At 43.7% G+C, this 18,641-nt stretch overlaps 1 protein-coding gene across 1 annotated transcript in view; it reads left to right on the forward strand.

The window, feature by feature from the left end:
* Positions 1-265: 265 nt before the first annotated feature.
* Positions 266-18,641, forward strand: part of prdm10 (PR domain containing 10) — a 57,351-nt gene continuing 38,975 nt past the window's right edge. The window contains exons 1-2 of the mRNA XM_088380492.1: positions 266-420; positions 842-944. The gene's annotated coding sequence lies outside the window, so the exon portion shown is untranslated. The remainder of the gene's footprint in view (positions 421-841; positions 945-18,641) is intronic.

Genomic DNA, 18,641 nt, shown 5'->3' on the forward strand with positions numbered 1-18,641 from the left:
CGATCAATAATTAACTAAGGAGCAAACTCAAGAAACTATCGTGATTGCCGTAAGTAACAAAAGTACCTTAGGTCCTAGCAAACGTCAATAACACAACTTATGTGCGCCAGTGTAACGGTTTACTTGTGATTTTGCTGCTATGCACACATTGGCCTCTTTGGGGCAGTATGGTGCATGTATGCAGATAACACGTCGAGTATACAACAAAGAAAACACCAACGAAGAAGTAATTTACCGACTTTGGCGCGAAGAGAAATTACATGAGAGAAAACCGTACAAGAAAGGAAGTCGTCGGTCGTCAAGTAAGCAAAAGTACTGTTGAGTAGAATAAATATGAACAGAATCACAGCGGCGATGAAATATGAAATTAAAAATATACAGAAACACCGAGCGAGGAAAAGAACTTCTGAACTTAGTCAGGTAAGTGAAATGACCTCAACCGACTGTCATTAATTGAGCACAGTTGAAGTATTGTGCTTTCAATGGCGAGGGACTGAAACATAAAAATGTTAGTGTGTTAAAAATGTGTTTGTCAGCATTTATTTGACGATATATGTTGTATTTTAAAGTACAACGAGAGTGTAATTGTTTCTGTTGTGTTCTTAATTTTACTGATAGCCTTCGGATATTTGCCCACTCGTGTTGACGTGAATATGAAAAACTTCTATCGATACTAACTTACATCAGCTAATTCAGTCGTAATTTACATTTTCCCCAGTATGAAAAAGGCTCAAATGACCGCCATTAACCAATTTAAAATGCTTTTTTGTCGTTGTTGTTGTCCTGATGAGGTCAAAAGTGGCTTTCTGTGCTTTTTTGAAGGCTTTGTTTCTGCCCCCAGGGTGTGTTCATTTGAATGGAGGCAACCAGGAGGCCTTGGGAGAGTTCATTTGACATTTCCATAATGCCAGACCCGTTGTGAGCTTCCTCTGGTTCTGCTCCAGGTAGGCTCCTGCCCTAATTCACTTTTCTCGTTACCACCATCACCATCCACACACTTTTAAAATATGCACTTGCCTGCACACTAGCAGATAATTTATGGAAGTAAGCGGTGGTGTTATTTATCACTGAGGCAATGCAGACTTTTTATGACTTGTGCGTGTTTTATTGATTAATGCGGCGTGAACATGTCGCCTCTTCCATATTGAAGGTAGGTGCAAATAACAGGCTGCCATCTATTTTGAGTCATGTCTGCCATTCATGTCATCTGTTGTACAGCTGTGTAGCACATTGACACTATTTTTAAAAACATTTTTATAAAAGTAGTTATAGAATTGAAATCTGTTGTAAATGAAATGAAAAATCAACAAAGAGAAAAGGTAAGTGCGTGGAGAGAAAAGGTAAGTGCGTGGAGAGAAAAGGTAAGTGAGTGCACGGAGAGAAAAGCTAAGTGAGTGCACGGAGAGAAAAGGTAAGTGCTGGGGTGAATGCAAGAGGAAAGGTCAAAAACAAATCATGGCTCATTTCAAAATTATAATAAAAAAGTAGTAAGGAATGCAAAATGAAAATAAGTTTATTTACTAGATAAAATAAATCTACTACACACAACAATTAAAATTCAGTTATCAAATACTTTACCTGGATGATTAAAGGCTCATTTTAAAAAAGAATAATCATATTGAAAAAAACTAATGCAAGTTTTATAATCAAATGCATGCAACACAATTAAAAAGAAAACAAACATTTGTATCGATACAAATTCACCAAATAACTTTTGAAATTGATTCTAAATTGAATAAACACCACCAAAGTCATGTATCCATCCATCTATCCATCCATCCATCCATCCATCCATCCATCCATCCATCCATCCATCCATCCATCCATCCATCCATCCATCCATCCATCCATCCATCCATCTTCTTCCGCTTATCCGGGGTCGGGTCGCGGGGGCAGCAGCTTTAGGAGGGACTCCCAGACTTCCCTCTCCCCAGCCACTTCATCCAGCTCATCCCGGGGGATCCCAAGGCGTTCCCAGGCCAGCTGAGAGACATAGTCTCTCCAGCGCGTCCTGGGTCGTCCCCGGGGTCTCCTACCGGTGGGACATGCCCGGAACACCTCCCCAGGGAGGCGTCCAGGAGGCATCCTGATAAGATGCCCGAGCCACCTCATCTGGCTCCTCTCAACGTGGAGGAGTAGCGACTCTACTCCGAGTCTCTCCCGGATGACCGAGCTTCTCACCCTATCTCTAAGGGAGAGCCCGGACATCCTGCGGAGAAAACTCATTTCGGCCGCTTGTATCCGAGATCTCGTTCTTTCGGTCACAACCCAGCTTCTGCAGCCGGGGATCAGACCGCCAAGGTCCCTGCCTTTGGCTGCCGCCCAGCCCACACTGCACCCGACCCCTTCGGCCCCTCCCACAGGTGGTGAGCCCATGGGAAGGGGGACCCACGTTTCCATTTCGGGCTATGCCCGGCCGGGCCCCATGGGCGAAGGCCCGGCCACCAGACGCTCGCCTTCGAGCCCCGCCTCCAGGCCTGGCTCCAGAGGGAGGCCCCGGTGACCCGCGTCCGGGCGAGGGAAAACAAAGTCCATTTATGTTGTTCATCATAAGGGGCTTGGGTGAGCCGTGCTTTGTCTGACCCCTCACCTAAAAAGAAAAAAAATCCATATGGATCCTCAGAGTACAAAGTCATGTACAAAATATTAATTTCCAACCCAAAATATGACATATGCATATAAAATATATTATTATTATATAATATCTAATTATAAAATAATATTATTATTAAAATATTTTTCCCCCATTTTAATAAAAATATTCAATATTAAAATTGAAATACCAGAGTGATCCACAGTGACTAATGTCTCGTGTCTACGAGAAAAAGACTTCACAGCTCTTCGGCGCTACAATAATAAAGACGATCTCTCGCTCGTGCTCTTTCTTACGAGGCCATACATTTAATTCCTAAACACACTGTATGCATTTATTTTTATTTACTGCCACCTCCACGATGCTAACTCACGGCCACGTCCGCCAGAGCCGTGATTAATTTTTCAGCGTTCCGCGCGCTTTCTGCTGAATAACCCGTGTCGTATTTTAGTAAAGGGGGCACTCGCCCGCACACATCTATCCCGAATCAATATTTCACGGCCATCAATAATTCTGTTTGTTTCCCCGCGGCCTACTGGCCGCCTCGATGGAGGCGACACGATGGGCTGAATGTCAACTACGGCGCACCGGTACGGCAGAATCGGAAATATCAGGAGGGTGGTGCGACCACCCGGCCGCTCCTAGGACAAATGAATTCAATTTGGGTTAACTCCCCAGTCACATACTGTAACGGCATCAACTGTCAAATATTTCATCTGATGCCTTTTTACATATTGGCCAATTGAAGTTTTTTTTGTTGGGGGGGGAAACTTTACATTGGAAACTTCGATTTACATTGACAGCAACGCAACCTAATGCCTTAAACCTTATAAGGAAAGCAAAATAACTAGAAATCAAAACAGTGTTAAGCTCCAGTGAATAATCTTCATCCTCGTCCAAATAATAGCAAAATAAACGTGATCCCCGCAATGCCCAGCAAATCAGCTCTTAAATATGAAGGCAGTCAGCCAGCCAGCAGCAGCTTGAAGTCACACACATTCCAATCATTTGTTAGGGGTAATTGCATATTTCAAGCGCATATGTTTTTTATTCTGATTCACCACTGGTTCCCTTCATTTTGACTAAAATAGAAAGAGCATGAGTAAATATGAAGATTAGATGGGTAACAAGCTGCAATGCCGCTTCATTCTTTCCCCCGTGTTTATTATGTGTTATTATGTTCACAGTTAATCTTGTTATTTTTTTACTATGCAACATTGAACATTTTTTCTGCATAGTCCACAATGAATTTATTTATGCTTGGTGTTGCTGCTTTTAGTCGTACTATGGACAAATGATGTCAAATGGGAAATAAATTATTTAGCTTGCTAACGGGATAGATAGTTCGCTAGCTGCATATGACGCTGCCACAAACTACGATTACAATATTAATTCTATGAATACATATTCTTTTTTTAATGTAATTAATAATAATAAATATCAGGGTAGTGTTACCATCTCTTAAAGTGCCATATGTTGGAGTATGACTTCAGGAAGTTGTTCTTCTCAGAAAGAAAACAAAACTGAACTGTCCTTGGTGCTGAACGCAGCCTCCACTCTCTATTGGATTTCATATACGGCTGTTTTAATGAAGAACACACTCACACAGGCACGCACACAACAACCGAATGTCATTTGATAAAAAAGTTAATGGATCCGGCGCCTCTTGTTTTAAATTGACTTCTTTATTCAATGAAATTAGTGCCAGCTGCATCTCCAATTACACATTGTTTGCTTACAGTTATTCGAGCGCACATGTAAAAATTTGCACTATATCATGTCTACTCAAGATAATATGGATGTGTGCAACTGCTAGCAGGTTTTTAATGCAATTAAACAAACGTAGGAGGCCCTTAAGTGACCAAGCGTGTGAAGACCGGTAAACGATAAATGATACTGACATAGAAAAAAAAAATATCACAAGGCTCAAATATTTGGACTTGACTTTTCCTATGTATACAAAAAGATCCTACTCAAATCATCATTCCCAATTGATAAGGATGGAAAAAATAATTCATTGTATTTATAATAGGAGGCAATTAAATGGTGAATTTCACTGTTTGCGAGCTGGCTGGGACCCAATTCCCCATGTGAAGCGGGGTTCATTGTATAGTTTAAAAAAAAAAATTTAAGCACAGTGTTAACAAACATTCTGAGCAAACTGTCAACATTCTCTCTGACGTTCGTCACGTGGTGCCGGCCTGATTTTTCCAGGCCAGTTGCCTATCAAAATATCCTCTGTGTCTAATTTGCATCCAGTATTTGCCCGCCACTAAAGAGGCGCGGGGGCGCAGCTGGGAATGTTTAACCTGACGTTCTGGTCCAATTGTTATGCTCCGCTCCCGGTTTTCTCAGCTGTGTTTGGAGAAGAGAGATGAGCGTGGACATGCACCGTGTAGCCGCGGGCACTCATTTGCATTTTACTGCGGGGGAAACAAATCCTTTTTGTAATGGAGTCACCCTGTCTTTTTTATTTATTTTTTGCATGAAGGAATGAAGGATTAAATGTATGCCATGCGTTAGAGGTTCTCAAACTGAGAATAAATTTTCAAGGACCCTCTCATAATGCAAATATCAACCAATATGTGCACCCCCCTAAATGCCAGTGGGATTGGAAAGTGTTTTCCGGACAGTCCGTCTCAGATGTGCATGTGTCACGATTAAAGATGGCAAAAATATGGTGGCTTTGCACTCATTTGCAAAATTACCAGCACCCAGCATAACATTTGCGCGACACGCCATTCCCAGTTTGTTCCAGTCAAATTTTTAACAGGCTGGCATGGTGGTTAAGTGTTTAGCACAGTTGCCTCGTGGCTCTCAGGTCTGGGTTCAGATTTGCTAGCAACATAGCAGCCACCGCTACACTGTCTTGTTTACCTTAGGTTGAATTGCGGCCACATTCCAATCTTACCAGTAGTTTTAAGTTTATTTATTTATTCCCTCCCAAAGCTAAGAAAGGGTGGAGTATTTGGTTTATCATGTCGGTTTTATTCTCACATGTACGTTGGTATGCATTCTTAAAAAAATTATATGATGTAATTTATTGCAAATAATTTTGCAGAACCCCAAGCTACAGCTTGCGGCACCCCAGTTTAAGAACTGCTGATTTACGCTGCATATAAAGCGGCATGTGACACTGCACAGAGATTCTGCTTCTTCCCGAGATTCATTCCTGAAGGGCGCATTTGCCCACAGGAGACTTTGCCACTGCAGTGGTGCGGATTTACTGCATAGAGATGGATGAGCGTCGGAATTGAGGATTGTTCCTGCTGCGCTCGGAGGAAAGCAAAAAGCAACCAGGGAGGGAGGATTTTTCTTGATTCTGCTTCCTGTCAAAGGAAGGAAGGGAGAAAGGAGAGAGTAGCAAGGGAGGAAATAAGGATACAGGGATGGTATGAAATGAAAGGAAGGGAGGAAGGAAGAATTACACATGGAAGGATGGAAGTACAAAGAAGGATGACATGTACATAGGTAGAATGTGAGGAAAAAGGAATGGAAGAAAAGGAAGAAGGAATCTGTGGTCCTCAATGAAACTAACAAGCTCCAACGTGCCGTCTCGCGTGTGTCCACTCCACAATAGCATCATGCCGTTAACGTATTGTCTTTATGTCATCCGGCCAATGAAAATGTGGCATTTGCTTTGTGTCCTGCCCTCTAATGAGCCTGTTAACATTCCGTTGTTGCGCCCCTAATTGAGTCCACGGCTCGCCGGATGGAAGCGCGTAGGTCCCACCATAATTACTACACTCCCTCCGTCCTCGCCGACGCCTAATGAACTTAAGCGGCATATTTACCACTCAGGCGGCCGTGTGGTGAACAGATGGCAACGAGTCAAAAGTGAGGCGCGCACTGCTGCTTTGTTTGATACAAAAAGCTCAGTGGTGGTCACAGCTCGCTTACGTCACACTTGTTTGCAGAAGCTAACATGGTGACGCTTTCTCAGCTGCTCTCAGGCAGAAACTAAATACAATCAATTCTCTATTGTGTTTTTCAGAAATCGGTACAATTTGTCACTAGGCGGGAAGACAAGACGAAAGGTAGCAAGTATGTATAAAAGGAAATAAAGATGAAAGAAAGAAGGTCGATAGTTGTCTGAATGGTTGAACATCTTGCAAGTTATTGTGTGGACCCTTAAGCTACAGCTTGCGGATGTCCAGGAGTCCAGGGACCCCAGTTTGGGAACCCATGATCTCAAGTATGAACTCCAAATGTATCACGTATGAGCATTCTATACATGCTAACATGCAATATGGCTGTGAAAGCGCCACCCTCCCCTCCCCTAGTGGAGGCCGTGTTGGAATGTGGCAGGATTCCCACCGCTAATTCCTCAGTGGACATCCACTGTACCGATCCGACTCGACCCCTCGTCCAGATAGAGAAGAGGTCAACAATTCTCCGCCTGACCGATGGCAGCTAATAGCTCATTAGGTTCCCTAGAGGGCCAACTGTAATCACTTCTATTGATCCGCTGCCAATTGTCGTATGTGTCAACATTGAAAAACACCTTTCGGCGAGTAAAATTATGGACTTACTCTTTGCTCATTACTAGTCCAGCCAGAAAAGTACAGAGTGACGCGAGTACAGCAGAAGAGGGCAACGTGAAGACTCTGTCTTCAATCACTTCTCAATGCTTCATTTGCATCCAAACTTCTGCTGTATTTAAAGGCAGAAAAACAACAACAAAGGCCAGTGCAGTATTTATGATAATAAAGGACTTTATGGTGAAAGGTACCAAGAAAGACTACTTCATAATTGTTAGCATTCCAGCAGTGTTTGGACTTTTATATGCTCCTGAAGGCAGAGGTCACTGACATGAGAAATAATGACCTCGGAATCAACTTTTGTTGCTTAATGTATTCCCATGCGAATGGCATCTTCCTTGTCCACGAGTTGAGTCAAACGGTTGTTTTCCTAAAAGTCAAAAAGTTCAACCACAGCAGCAACAGACTTAAACAAAAAAAATCAATCTTATAGCTATACTTGGTCCAGAATCCTGCTGCTATCTTGGATCACATCACAGTGGACCTAAATACTCCACAACAGTTGGACCTTCGAGATAAGGCTGTATCTACCAGCGTTAGCCAGTAAAGATTACAGGTCAGACAATCGATCCCTGCGGGACTCCACGAGCAGCTTGAGGTGGTTGTAATGTAGTACTAGTAGCAGACAGAAAACAGGATCCATTCTGTGTCATTCCAACCTAACCCTGGAGGATTTAGAAGTCAGACACATCAAATGCTCGTCATCTGATGAAATTGACAAGACACAAGACTTTCAATCTCACTAATGGCTGCCAATTCAGACAAGGTTCGATACCAGTCAGCTTTAGGGGGAAAAGCTGTGTTGTTGTCAGGCAAATTAACTTAAAAAAGGCAGAGACTGAGGAGAAATCCGATGGCGGCAAATTGAGTCATCGTCACCTGAGTGACTCTGACTGCACGTCTTCATGTGTTTAAGTGACGTGAATTTACATTCATGCTTTGCTGAATCTTCCCCCTTTTTCACTCTGCTAAAAACGAAGCAGAGTAATTACTCTGTCGGCCTAATTAAATTAATTTTGGAAGTGCTGATGAATGACTCCATCATCTGCGGCAGACTGGTTATTTTCCGAGTTAATAACATGAGACCCAGATCACTTCCTTGAATTTTTACCACAAATTTAGCAGCTTTGAAGTTGTCTCCTTCTGCGGCGAGGTTAGTTGGGTTACTTGACGCAAATGTGGTTTGTTGATTGATTGATGCTTCGAGCGGACATCTTAAACAAAACAAGACTGCAAAAATATTTGAGGCCATTTGAAAACATTTTCTTTCAACACACATCGTTTATACACTCGTTTATTTTCACTCATGTACTTTGGTAGCGGGTGCGAGTACTTTTGCTACCTCTGCGAACCGACCAGCACCAAATGAGGTTAATCAAGGGGAAAAAAAGGTGCTCGGTATTACTTTCTGCCAAAAATCATTCCCTCACTTCATGAACCATTCGTCCTTGGTGGAGGTTTTCGCTCTCCTGTTTGTTAAATCTTTTGTCGGACGGCTCGCGGTTTTAAATCCAGATGATGTTGGGCTTACAGCGCCGGTCGCTGAAAAGAAAAAAAAGACACAAGAAGCTGATTGAATTTCGCTCTTTGTTAGCTTGGAGAATACGTTCCCATCGATTGTGTTCTTTTATTCCTTTGCGGCCGCTTGGAATATCTGCTATAAGACCCCGCCAGTGTGAAATTTTGCCTTGTGCAGATTCCGCAATGGAGCTCAAAGGCTCCGGCGGCTCTTTCAAAAGCGACCCCGCCGACGTCGTACTTCCAGGTCGGTCGCTAACCAAGCCGCCGCCATCTAGTAGGTTGATAGGCCAAAACTAATTGGAGAGTTGGCGGAGGCCATTAATGCGCGGTTCGGGGTGACTGCCTCTCAGTCCTGCGTGAACTTCAAATGTCATCCGCCTCCCAATTACAGCCTAAATAGCAATTTACCTCAGTTAATTACCTCAATTATTATTCAATGGAATGCCAAAAAGACTCCCCCTCGATTCGTCACGGCTTTAATTTACACATCACGGCTCATAATCCGCTCAAATATGGACGTCCTGCGCCAGAGGCCACCTTCACATTTCCTCGGGGGGGTTGGGGGCGGGGGGGAAGACGGCGACGTTAAAAGAGAAATAACTCAAAGCTTCTTAATGAGTACACAGAAACACGAGGGACGTAATTTGAGCTTTAAGGGCCTTAATACAAAACCATTCGAGACGGGCGGGGATTTAGGAGGGTTACTCCGAGATTTACAAGATTCTGATTAAAGAGCAGCACAATTGAAAATAAGGGAGGAGGTGGCCAAAGGAAAGCCAAGCCGTTTTGTGCTTTACCTTCAGCCTTTTTCATCAAAATGTATATTTAGGAATACACAAGCCAAAAAGAAAAGGAAAGCTAATTTGAGTGAATTCATCCTTTCGATCAAGGATGTCTGATGTTGACATATAGTTTATCTTATGTCACCCTACTTTGAGAAAAATATAAAAGTTGAACGCTAGCTTTAAAAAAATATTTCTTTCATCTCTGCCTTTGTATGTCAGTGTGGGAAAAAACTCAAATCAAATATCAGAAAGCCATCAAAAGAATCTTTGCCATTTGGTCCCTGGAGACTGTTCCGATCCACTGTGATGCATTAACAAGCAGTTCATTTATCGCTTTGGCATTTCAGCTCCATGAAAAATCGTCACCGAGCGTTCTCCTGCCAGGAAATCGTCATTTCTACTTTAAAGCTTGTTGGCAGAAGGCGCCTTGTCCTCTCTCTCACTTTCACAACAAACTTCTCTCTCTGTAGACGTCGGGAAATTTGTCTTTGTGTCCTGATCCTGCTCCCAACAGGGGGCGGGGCTCCGTGCTGAAAAAGAGTCTGCGGTGTAGCAAGAATCAACTTGGCCATTATTGACGTATCTGAGTCCTGTAGTCAGCTTGGCTTGACCTTATCGGATTGTGCAAAGGAAGAAAAGCCACACAGAAAGCTTCTGGAAAGAAAAAATTATCCTTGTCTTGGTTTCACTTGGACTGACGCTAAAACGGGATGAGATCTCATCTTCTAAATAAGTCATCGATTGTACGTGACCTTCGTCTCCACCGGCGACTGGCCTGTCAAACATCGTACTTGACGAGGACGCCGATCCGTAGCGGTCACCGGGCTGATCTTGAAATCGCCGTCCGCCCATGTATACCCGCCCGAGCCGGCCGGGGCTGTCAGTCAGCTGTCGATTTCACGCCCAAGTGTGACAAAGCCAAACGTCCCATGTGGCGCCCGTTCGCTCCGCCGCGTCCTTGACCAAAGTCGAGCCAGCCGCTGAGGTGGACGGACCACAGTCATACATCTTTGGATTTTAAATCCCTATAAAATGGAGATTAAGAAATACGATTAGTCGTGACTATCAGATCCAAGTACTTTTAAATCGCTGCTTTGCTTGTGTATGTATTTTTTGGAAGTCACTTGGAAGGTGGTTGCAAAAGTATATCAAGCATCTTGAGTAATTTCTTGTATTTTTTTCCCCCTCTCGAATCTCTTGACGACCTTTTGTAAACGCAAACAGTAATTTGCATCGGACACTGAATGTTCCACAGCGGCAAAGATCCATCTCTGACACAAATATTTTTTTTTATTTTTGGATTGACATCTCTGATGGGCTTTCCACTACTTTAAAAAATTCCCTGCCGGAGCTCCAGCAAGCGCTCACGCCCACCTCTGGGAATTCTACGGCTTCTGCTAAGGGCATCTTCCTGCAGAAGGTCAGCGAGGAGGGCCTTGCGCTGAGAGAGGCGCCTCGGGGCAAAACGGGATGATGCTGGAATATGTTGACACATAACGGACGAATTACCAAGCATAGATGGCCGTGATACCATATGGGAGTGCGATACAGTCACCGTCGGGTAGGACTAAAGTACTCACTCGTGTAAAACGAAAAGGAACAGTCCGTACTGTAAGATCATAAAGTCGGTGGCATCTCATTGATTCCAATCCGCAACGGGAAGGAAAAGAAGCATTAATGAGAATCGATGCTCACCTTTTTTTTTTCCCCCATTTCCTGCTTTGAGGGCTAAATAAATGAGAGCAATTAGTGATCCTTTAAGCAAGGCTTGACAAAAGGCCTCGTTTGCTCTAATGGCAAAAAACGCTTTCACTCCCGCTCTTTGTTCAAAACGGTGGTTTTGTGTGAATTTAGATCATCGGGTGTGCTTCGCGAGATCCAGAAGCAATTATTGATTTGAAACGATGCGTCTTTGTTCGTTTATCCACGCCGGTCAATGAAACGGTTTTTGAAGGTACAATTAATCATCACATCTTTGTCTTGTTGTAAAAAAAGCCAGAATTCACCCAGAGTAAGTCAGTTGGATGGTTTCGTGGGGGGGGCTTAAAGTACCGTGTAGATTTGTAACTGTGATATGGACCCTCGCCGCCCTCAACACCGCTGCCGATAACGTCCGTGTTGCTCGCGAGGACGTATCAGGACCTTCCGTCAGATTCCTGCAAATAATCTCAGCACAGACGCCGGCGAGCTCGCCACCGGGCTCTCGCGAGGGCATTTGCGGTGCCCACGAGTGAAAACACCTCAAGCGCTTTTCATTCGCGGCTCTGCGGGGGGACAGTGAGGGATTCGTCCTCGAGGACGTCCAGTCCATTCAGTCCAAGCGTCAATACTGACGCCCAAGTCGCCGAAACCTTGTCATCTTTCTAATTATTGAGTGGCGAGAAGAAACTAAAGTAGAAATCGTCAAAGGGATGAATGATTCATGGCGAGTGCACCGCCTAAAGATTCGCCACTCATTCAACATGATTGCGCGCTTATATACATATTTTCTTTTCAATGTGCAGACATGAAAGCAAAAGCAGACGTTTCAAAGTATTCCATCGAGATCCGCTCGAGTGTTTATGTTAACCCGTTGAGGGCCTTTCGTTTTAACATATCAGCGTTCATTGTGTCCGAGGAGCGCGTCGAGCGGCATCCGCACAGCTTCCCTCCTCAAACATTTATCCAATGCGTTTTGTCTGATATTAACAAGCTTTTATTTTTTTTTTCAAAACGTATCGCTTCGGAGCAGACGTCGCAACAACTCTGTTCTGCATTTCTTTTTTGTCTTAACATCCCAGATGATTTTTTTTTTTTTCTTCTTTCCTTGGCAAGCAACATACTTGATATGAAATTCAAATTAAGATGTTTATTGTCATTGCTCAGTTGATAACAAAATTGGGTTACGACAGTTTGTAGTTCTTTCTTGCACGCCGACGTGCAGCTTGCTAACGACGCCGAGATGTAAGCACGCTCTTGACGCTAAAAGGAGGTCAGCAGCTCCTCCTCAGGTCCACTCTCTTGAGGGTCCTCGGAAAGTGAAGACGCTGTTTTATCAGCAAAGAAGTATTTAAGCCCCTCCTCCAAGGGTGTTGCCAGACGTGGAGGGTGTAAGGTGCTAGACTTGCCGCAAAACATGGTTGGACGAATCCAGATTTGTTTCGGGGCTACTCTAATCTACTGTATAGATGTTGCTGCAGGCTTTGTATTCTTCGCACATTCCATGAAAAGTGGGGAGGGCTGATTTTTTTTAAATCGGCGTGATTGAATTATAATGTGCAGGATGCGAGTTGCGTTGGCCGTTTGTTGCTTTTCCGTGACTCATTCGTGGCAACGGTATCATTAGCAATAGGTGGTGCGAAAACGTCCGTTACCATGGCGACGCTAATCTCACCAGGCAAGCGAATGTAACGGCGTAATGGTAAATAAACAAGCTTTGCATGTTACTGTAGATGGGAAAAACCTCAAGCCTGCTGCGGCAGAATCAGATTGAACTACATTTGTTATTTAACTTCATAGAGCCTCATATCATTTTTAATTAGTATTCAGTAGTTGAATGATTGCACATCCAAATGGACACCGCATTGTAATCCATTCCCAGTCATATGTGTCGACGAGATACTCAGGCTTGATTTAATTCACTGTATGGTCTCGAAGGCCAGGTTGCGATCTTTGGAGATTCGCAATGAAATAAAATGCCCAAAAGGCATCATTGAAGAGCATCCCTCTTGAAAGCAATTTCACCTCAACTGTGGCACAAATGGCCGGCATGTGGATACGCCCCGAACGGCCCTTGTTCAAATGTATCAAACCCCCTTACAAAATACCTTGATTTCTTTTAGAGCCACTCTGAAAATCACATTTTCAATCACTCTCGCAGGCTCTCTGTAAAGCGCACGCTCAGGTGGGATGCAGGCAGGGGTGGGGGGTGACTGATGAAAATGGCAAAAAGAGTTATCAGAAGGCTCTTGAGTACCATTTAAACTTGGTGCATTTGGCCATTGGGGGCAAACGTGGAGAAAGTCAGCTTGGTTAAAGTGCATAAAGAGAGAGAGAGAGAGAGAGACTCAGCACATGGTGACCTCATAAATTAAGTTTAGTATGGCATCAACCGCTGATGTCACCCAGTCATCCATTTTTTTTTAAAGTGCTCATTAGTTCGCCTCGGGGTCACGGATGGGATGAAAGCTATCCGAGCTAAAATTGGGTGAAAAGCGCTGTTGACTCTGCTACTACACTTGCAGTTACAATATTGCACCAGTTAGTGTGTACATGTATCCGATTTTAATTTAAAACATAAAATCCGTTGGTTGACTCAAACCCTTTCAATCAATTTCTATACGTACGTACGATAACCATTCGACGGTATCTATCTTTTTCACGGTTGCACAAATTCTATTTACCCGTCCGAATGTTGCCTCTCGGTCACAGATGTCGCTAGCTTCATCCGGAGCGCGACACACTTAAGATGTAAGCTGCTCGGCGGGTGCCCATTGGCCCGAGCGCTCGCGCTCCGATGAAGCGAGAACAGACATCAACTCGGGTGAGTTCTGAGGGGCCACAAGCGGTGGTGGGCTTGAAAAATGAACCCTATTTGCAATGATAACGAGGGCGGTGAGGATTTTGGGCCATGAACCCCACTGAGCTCTGCTACATACCTCACAGCTTTTCTCTGGTTTCTTATGCGTTTTTTCTTGGCAACGACTTATAATCGTCAACCGTCTTAATTCGTCGAGCTTTGTAGTGTTGCGCAAGCTCTTAGCAACAATAAACAAGGCATCTTGGAGACGCTTGCAGAAATAAATTAAGCCCTGAATAAATTAAGTCTTTGTGTGATCATTAAAAGCCAGCAGAAGAGTGGAAAATAGCTTCTTAATATTTTTTTTTCCCCGTGCCCCCTGCGTCCGACTGTACAGCTCAGATAGAGAGCGCTCATGTTTGCTAGCGATGCATGCGGAATATCTTTAAAATACACAAACAAAAACACGGCTGACCGCATTCGGGTATCAAAGCCTTCAAATAGTAACAGCTCTCACTTTGAGAAAGTTGGTCACTCTTGATTTCAATTGTCTTCATCTATGGCGTTTGGCCACCGAGGAAGCCAAAACCATAAAAATGACATTCTGCGAGGTGAAATTTGCTTTCGATGGTGGGGAAAAAAAGCACTAGCAATAAAACTCGTGTGTTGTTTTTGATGGGTTAGAGAACAATGGGATGGGCTTCGTCTTATCTCTGCTTTGCAGCATGACTCCAACTGTTCAGCTAGCACGAGCGTGCCTTCATCCTAGCTGTCCTACTCCGGCTTCATTTTTTCAACAAATAGCAAAACAGTACATTGAAGCGTATCCTGAAGGGATCATTAACCGTGTGCGGTGGACAGCTCGGGGAAAAAAAGTCCAACCACTCGCCTTGGTCATAAAATGTATTAAAAAAAAAAAAACAGAGGCCAGGGCTACAACTACTGCAGCAATTGTTTTTTTAATGGATCCCGTTTGATGCCAGTTAATCAGAATTCTGCAAAACAAAATAGATTGTAGACCGCTTCGGGCATTCTGGAATATGACATGACGAGAACCTGTTTCTGTTCGAGTCTGGAAAAACGGCTGTGTTAATCGCAGACGTTGAATAAGTAATACGAGCGTTGCGGCTGAGTGACAGGCCGGTAACCTCACCTGTCCGCATCCTGGGTGTGCCGCTGCCGATCAATCGCATCAATCAGCGGTGGCCTGACACCACCCCACCGTCGTCTAAATGGGAATCTGTCAAGAAGAGGCTCGCAGGCAGATCAAAAAGACTGAAAAGAACCATCCAAATAGCATCGGCTGCTTTTGGTTAGGTTGTGATTTTATTGTACTCGTAAAGTTACCGGCATTCAAAAAGCAAAAAAATACGGTTTATAACCTCGTTAAACTGTTTGAATTTTGAAAGACTGGCTCAGTCGTGATATCGCATATGGTATCTTGGTTCTTCCAGTAATCCTGTTAGAATTTTAGCGAGTAGAGTTATGCGGAAAACATCAGTGCCACCTAGATATGTAAAATAGATCAGCGTTCCCGCTGCGCTTAACATTTAATCAAGGCCTCATTAGTGATCCATATTTCATCTGTAGCAACCGCCGCTTTGAACACGTCGGATAGGAACTGATCTTGGAATCTGAAGAAGAAAGTCGTAGCAGGGCTGGAATTGAAGCTCTGAGTTTTTCTCTAGGAAAGAGAAATAAGTTCACGACACAAGAAGCTTCTCAAGGTCACGTCATCAATAACACTGCGGGTGACCACGCGTGCGCCGTTCGACCCTTCAGCCCAGCTAAAATATGATCTCACCCGCCGCAACGTCCGCTTGAGGACTTCAGCCTCTGCAAAGTCGATTAATATCGATCGTGCGTTTGAGCGAGCATGTGCATCTCCTCAGGTGGAACCAAATTACTCTGAAAACATCCCGGGAGGGCCGCACTTCTGGGGGAACGTTGAAGACCATTAGCTGAGTGGCGTGGCAAAGTAAAATTAAATTAAGGCAAATAAACGAGAATAAAAACAGCTGGCAAAAGGAGGCAAAAGACAGAATCCTGCCGTAATGTAACACAACGGATCGATGGCACTATTGGATTTGGCCCTGTGACTTTCACTTCAGAACATGAGCGCAATCTCAGGAAAAAGATGAATGTGACAGCACTTTTGTTCACAGAGATGTTCGCCAAGACTGCTGAACCAGTGCTGAAACATCACTTTGATATGCTCCATTGTTTTTATTTGGATCTTGTTCTTTTGTTGTTGTTGTTGCGTGTGCTGCTAGCTGGAGTTCATTATTAGTCAGCACTTGACATGAAATCTATAGTACACAAAGATGTACATGTTCTCACCCAGAACCGAGGCTATAATTGTTTCTTTTTTCCCTAAAATCCTTTTATGTCGTATGCCGACTTGGGAAATATGGGTAGAAGCTAATTATTGGACTCTGCTTGGATCGGGTTAATTTTCGGACGCTCGTTTTTCTGCGTCCACAAATTCACCGCTGCATTGAATGTATCATCAAACAAGCCACAGTTTGTGGCCTGTTACGTACTCTGACAACAGAACTGTACTTTTGGATTTATTTTTTGGTGATTTCTAGCCGTGTAAAATATAGAATGACTTGCAATGATTCACTTAACCCATATTATATGACATGATTCGAACCCAATCTGACCAAGTATAATAAGTACCTGTTTTTAATGAGTAGGTCAATCACAAAAGGTCAAACGTAACCGCTTCCAAAAAGGCACGTTTTATGTTCAAAGTGGTAAAAGTCAAATGCCAAAGGTACATAATCAATTTAGTTCTCCACCCTTCAATTTTCATCCAATCTACTTGTTCAATGTCAGAGATAGATCTTGATTGATATTAAATGATATTCGAGCCAAGATATTGAAGTGCGGAGCTCTGGAACCTTGATTACAAGATGATTGGATACTTCTCTGTCTGTAGTTGTGATAATTTATAGAAGAGCAAAGTGAATGATTCATCAGGTTATACTAATACCCTCGATGGTGTACCGGGAACATGGCACTCTTGCAATCCAACGGTTTTTGTTGAGCGGGTTGATTGTGATTGTGTTTTGCTCGCAAGGTGACTTTGGGCTTTGGCTATAAGCTGAGGAGGAATGAAGGAATGATTTCAGGAGTCTACCTCTTTATCAGAGGCCAGACATTAGGCTCTATCCAAATGTTGTGTGCAGAACGTCGTGGATGTTGGAACACCACCAGGGTTGTGAATCTGGATTTTCCTAAGGAACTGGAGCCACCGGATTGCCAGTATTCCAAAATTTCCAGACATGTTGATTTCCATGTGTTGCTGTCCTGTTTTTTAAACAGTACAGGTGAGATAGTTCATATCCACTTCCAGAACCTGCACAGTAACTGGGGCCTGAACTCTGTCATGAGCAGAAACTCTTTAACGGATTCCTTGCCGCCCAGACTCTGCCCCCTTTCAACCATTTATTTCTTTTTATTGATCCTGTACAGTCACTTTAGCAGCTGTCACTTGTGCTTTGCTGTTAAGCTCGTAGTATCTCTCTTTCTGGGAAAGCAGTGGGTCATCAGTAAGCACCTGGCTTTCGTGGACATGACCTTGGCACAAAATAAAGACATCCAACACGGACGAACACTTGTGAATATTTTTGTTTGCGGTGAAATTTCAGGATGATCCTGAAATCCAAGTACTGAAATATTCAACAATGGTTCTTGAGTCTGAGACAAAGAATTTGGGTGAAAAATCTGAAAGGACGACAGCAACCACGAAACACCCCTTTTTGTGCTTGAGCCACCAAAATTTCAGTTAGCAACCAATCTGATTTCACATCCCGCTCAGCAATTAGACGTTGCGGGTATTTACCGTCGAACCGACAGCGCTTTTTGTCCGGCTGGAATCAATGTCCGCTTTTAGACATAAATCAGACACACTTCTTCACCTAAAGCTAATGCAAGCTAAGTGCTTTTTGAGCCGGCGCTCAGATCTGATTTGGTTGAAAAGGATGGGATTTAAATGCGGTTTTGTGTGGCCCCACCAAAGGAGACGGTGCGCTGAGACGGGGGAGAAAGCCGCTACTGATTGGGTTTCTTTTTTCAGACCAACTCTGCAGCATGACAGTGAGATAATGAGCTTCCTTTGATCAGAGGAGCATTGTCGTATACAGCGATGATCATCTCCAAATGTGTGTGTGTGTGTGGCAGCCCGATGAATATTAACAGCGGTATGTTGCGATGGCGTCCCGAAGGGGCGGGTCGCTTGTCGCTACATGCACAAAGGGCCTTGCCGTGCAACCGTGACGACCGCCACGTGGCGTTTGGCAATGCCGTCTGTTTTGTGGCCCTTTAAAAAGAAAAAAAAAAATGGCAAAGCTGTTGTGTACCACAAAAGCAACGCAATAATGTAGCCCAGGCTCTCACTGGGATGTAATAGCTTAATATCTCTCTGATTTGTTTTGGATGGCAGACACAGAAAATGATTGTTGCATGCTAATTGTGTAATCGTCGATCAAATAGTCATTTACGCAGCGACGGCGCTCATAAACATTCTGAAACGTGCAGCGGTTAATGTTTTGTATTTGTTTGTGCTAATTGAGGAAAAATGCGTCCAATTGTGCCTGTTTGTTTTATTAATACACTAAAAGAGCCCGCACCCATTTCTCTTGCCCTCCTCGAGGGGAGTAACGTTAGTTATCTGCTAAATGCAGCTTCTTACTTTC

The sequence above is a fragment of the Syngnathus floridae genome, chromosome 7 (assembly GCF_059516105.1).
Source record: "Syngnathus floridae isolate MCC-2025c chromosome 7, RoL_Sflo_1.0, whole genome shotgun sequence".
Classification (NCBI taxonomy): Eukaryota; Metazoa; Chordata; class Actinopteri; order Syngnathiformes; family Syngnathidae; genus Syngnathus; species Syngnathus floridae.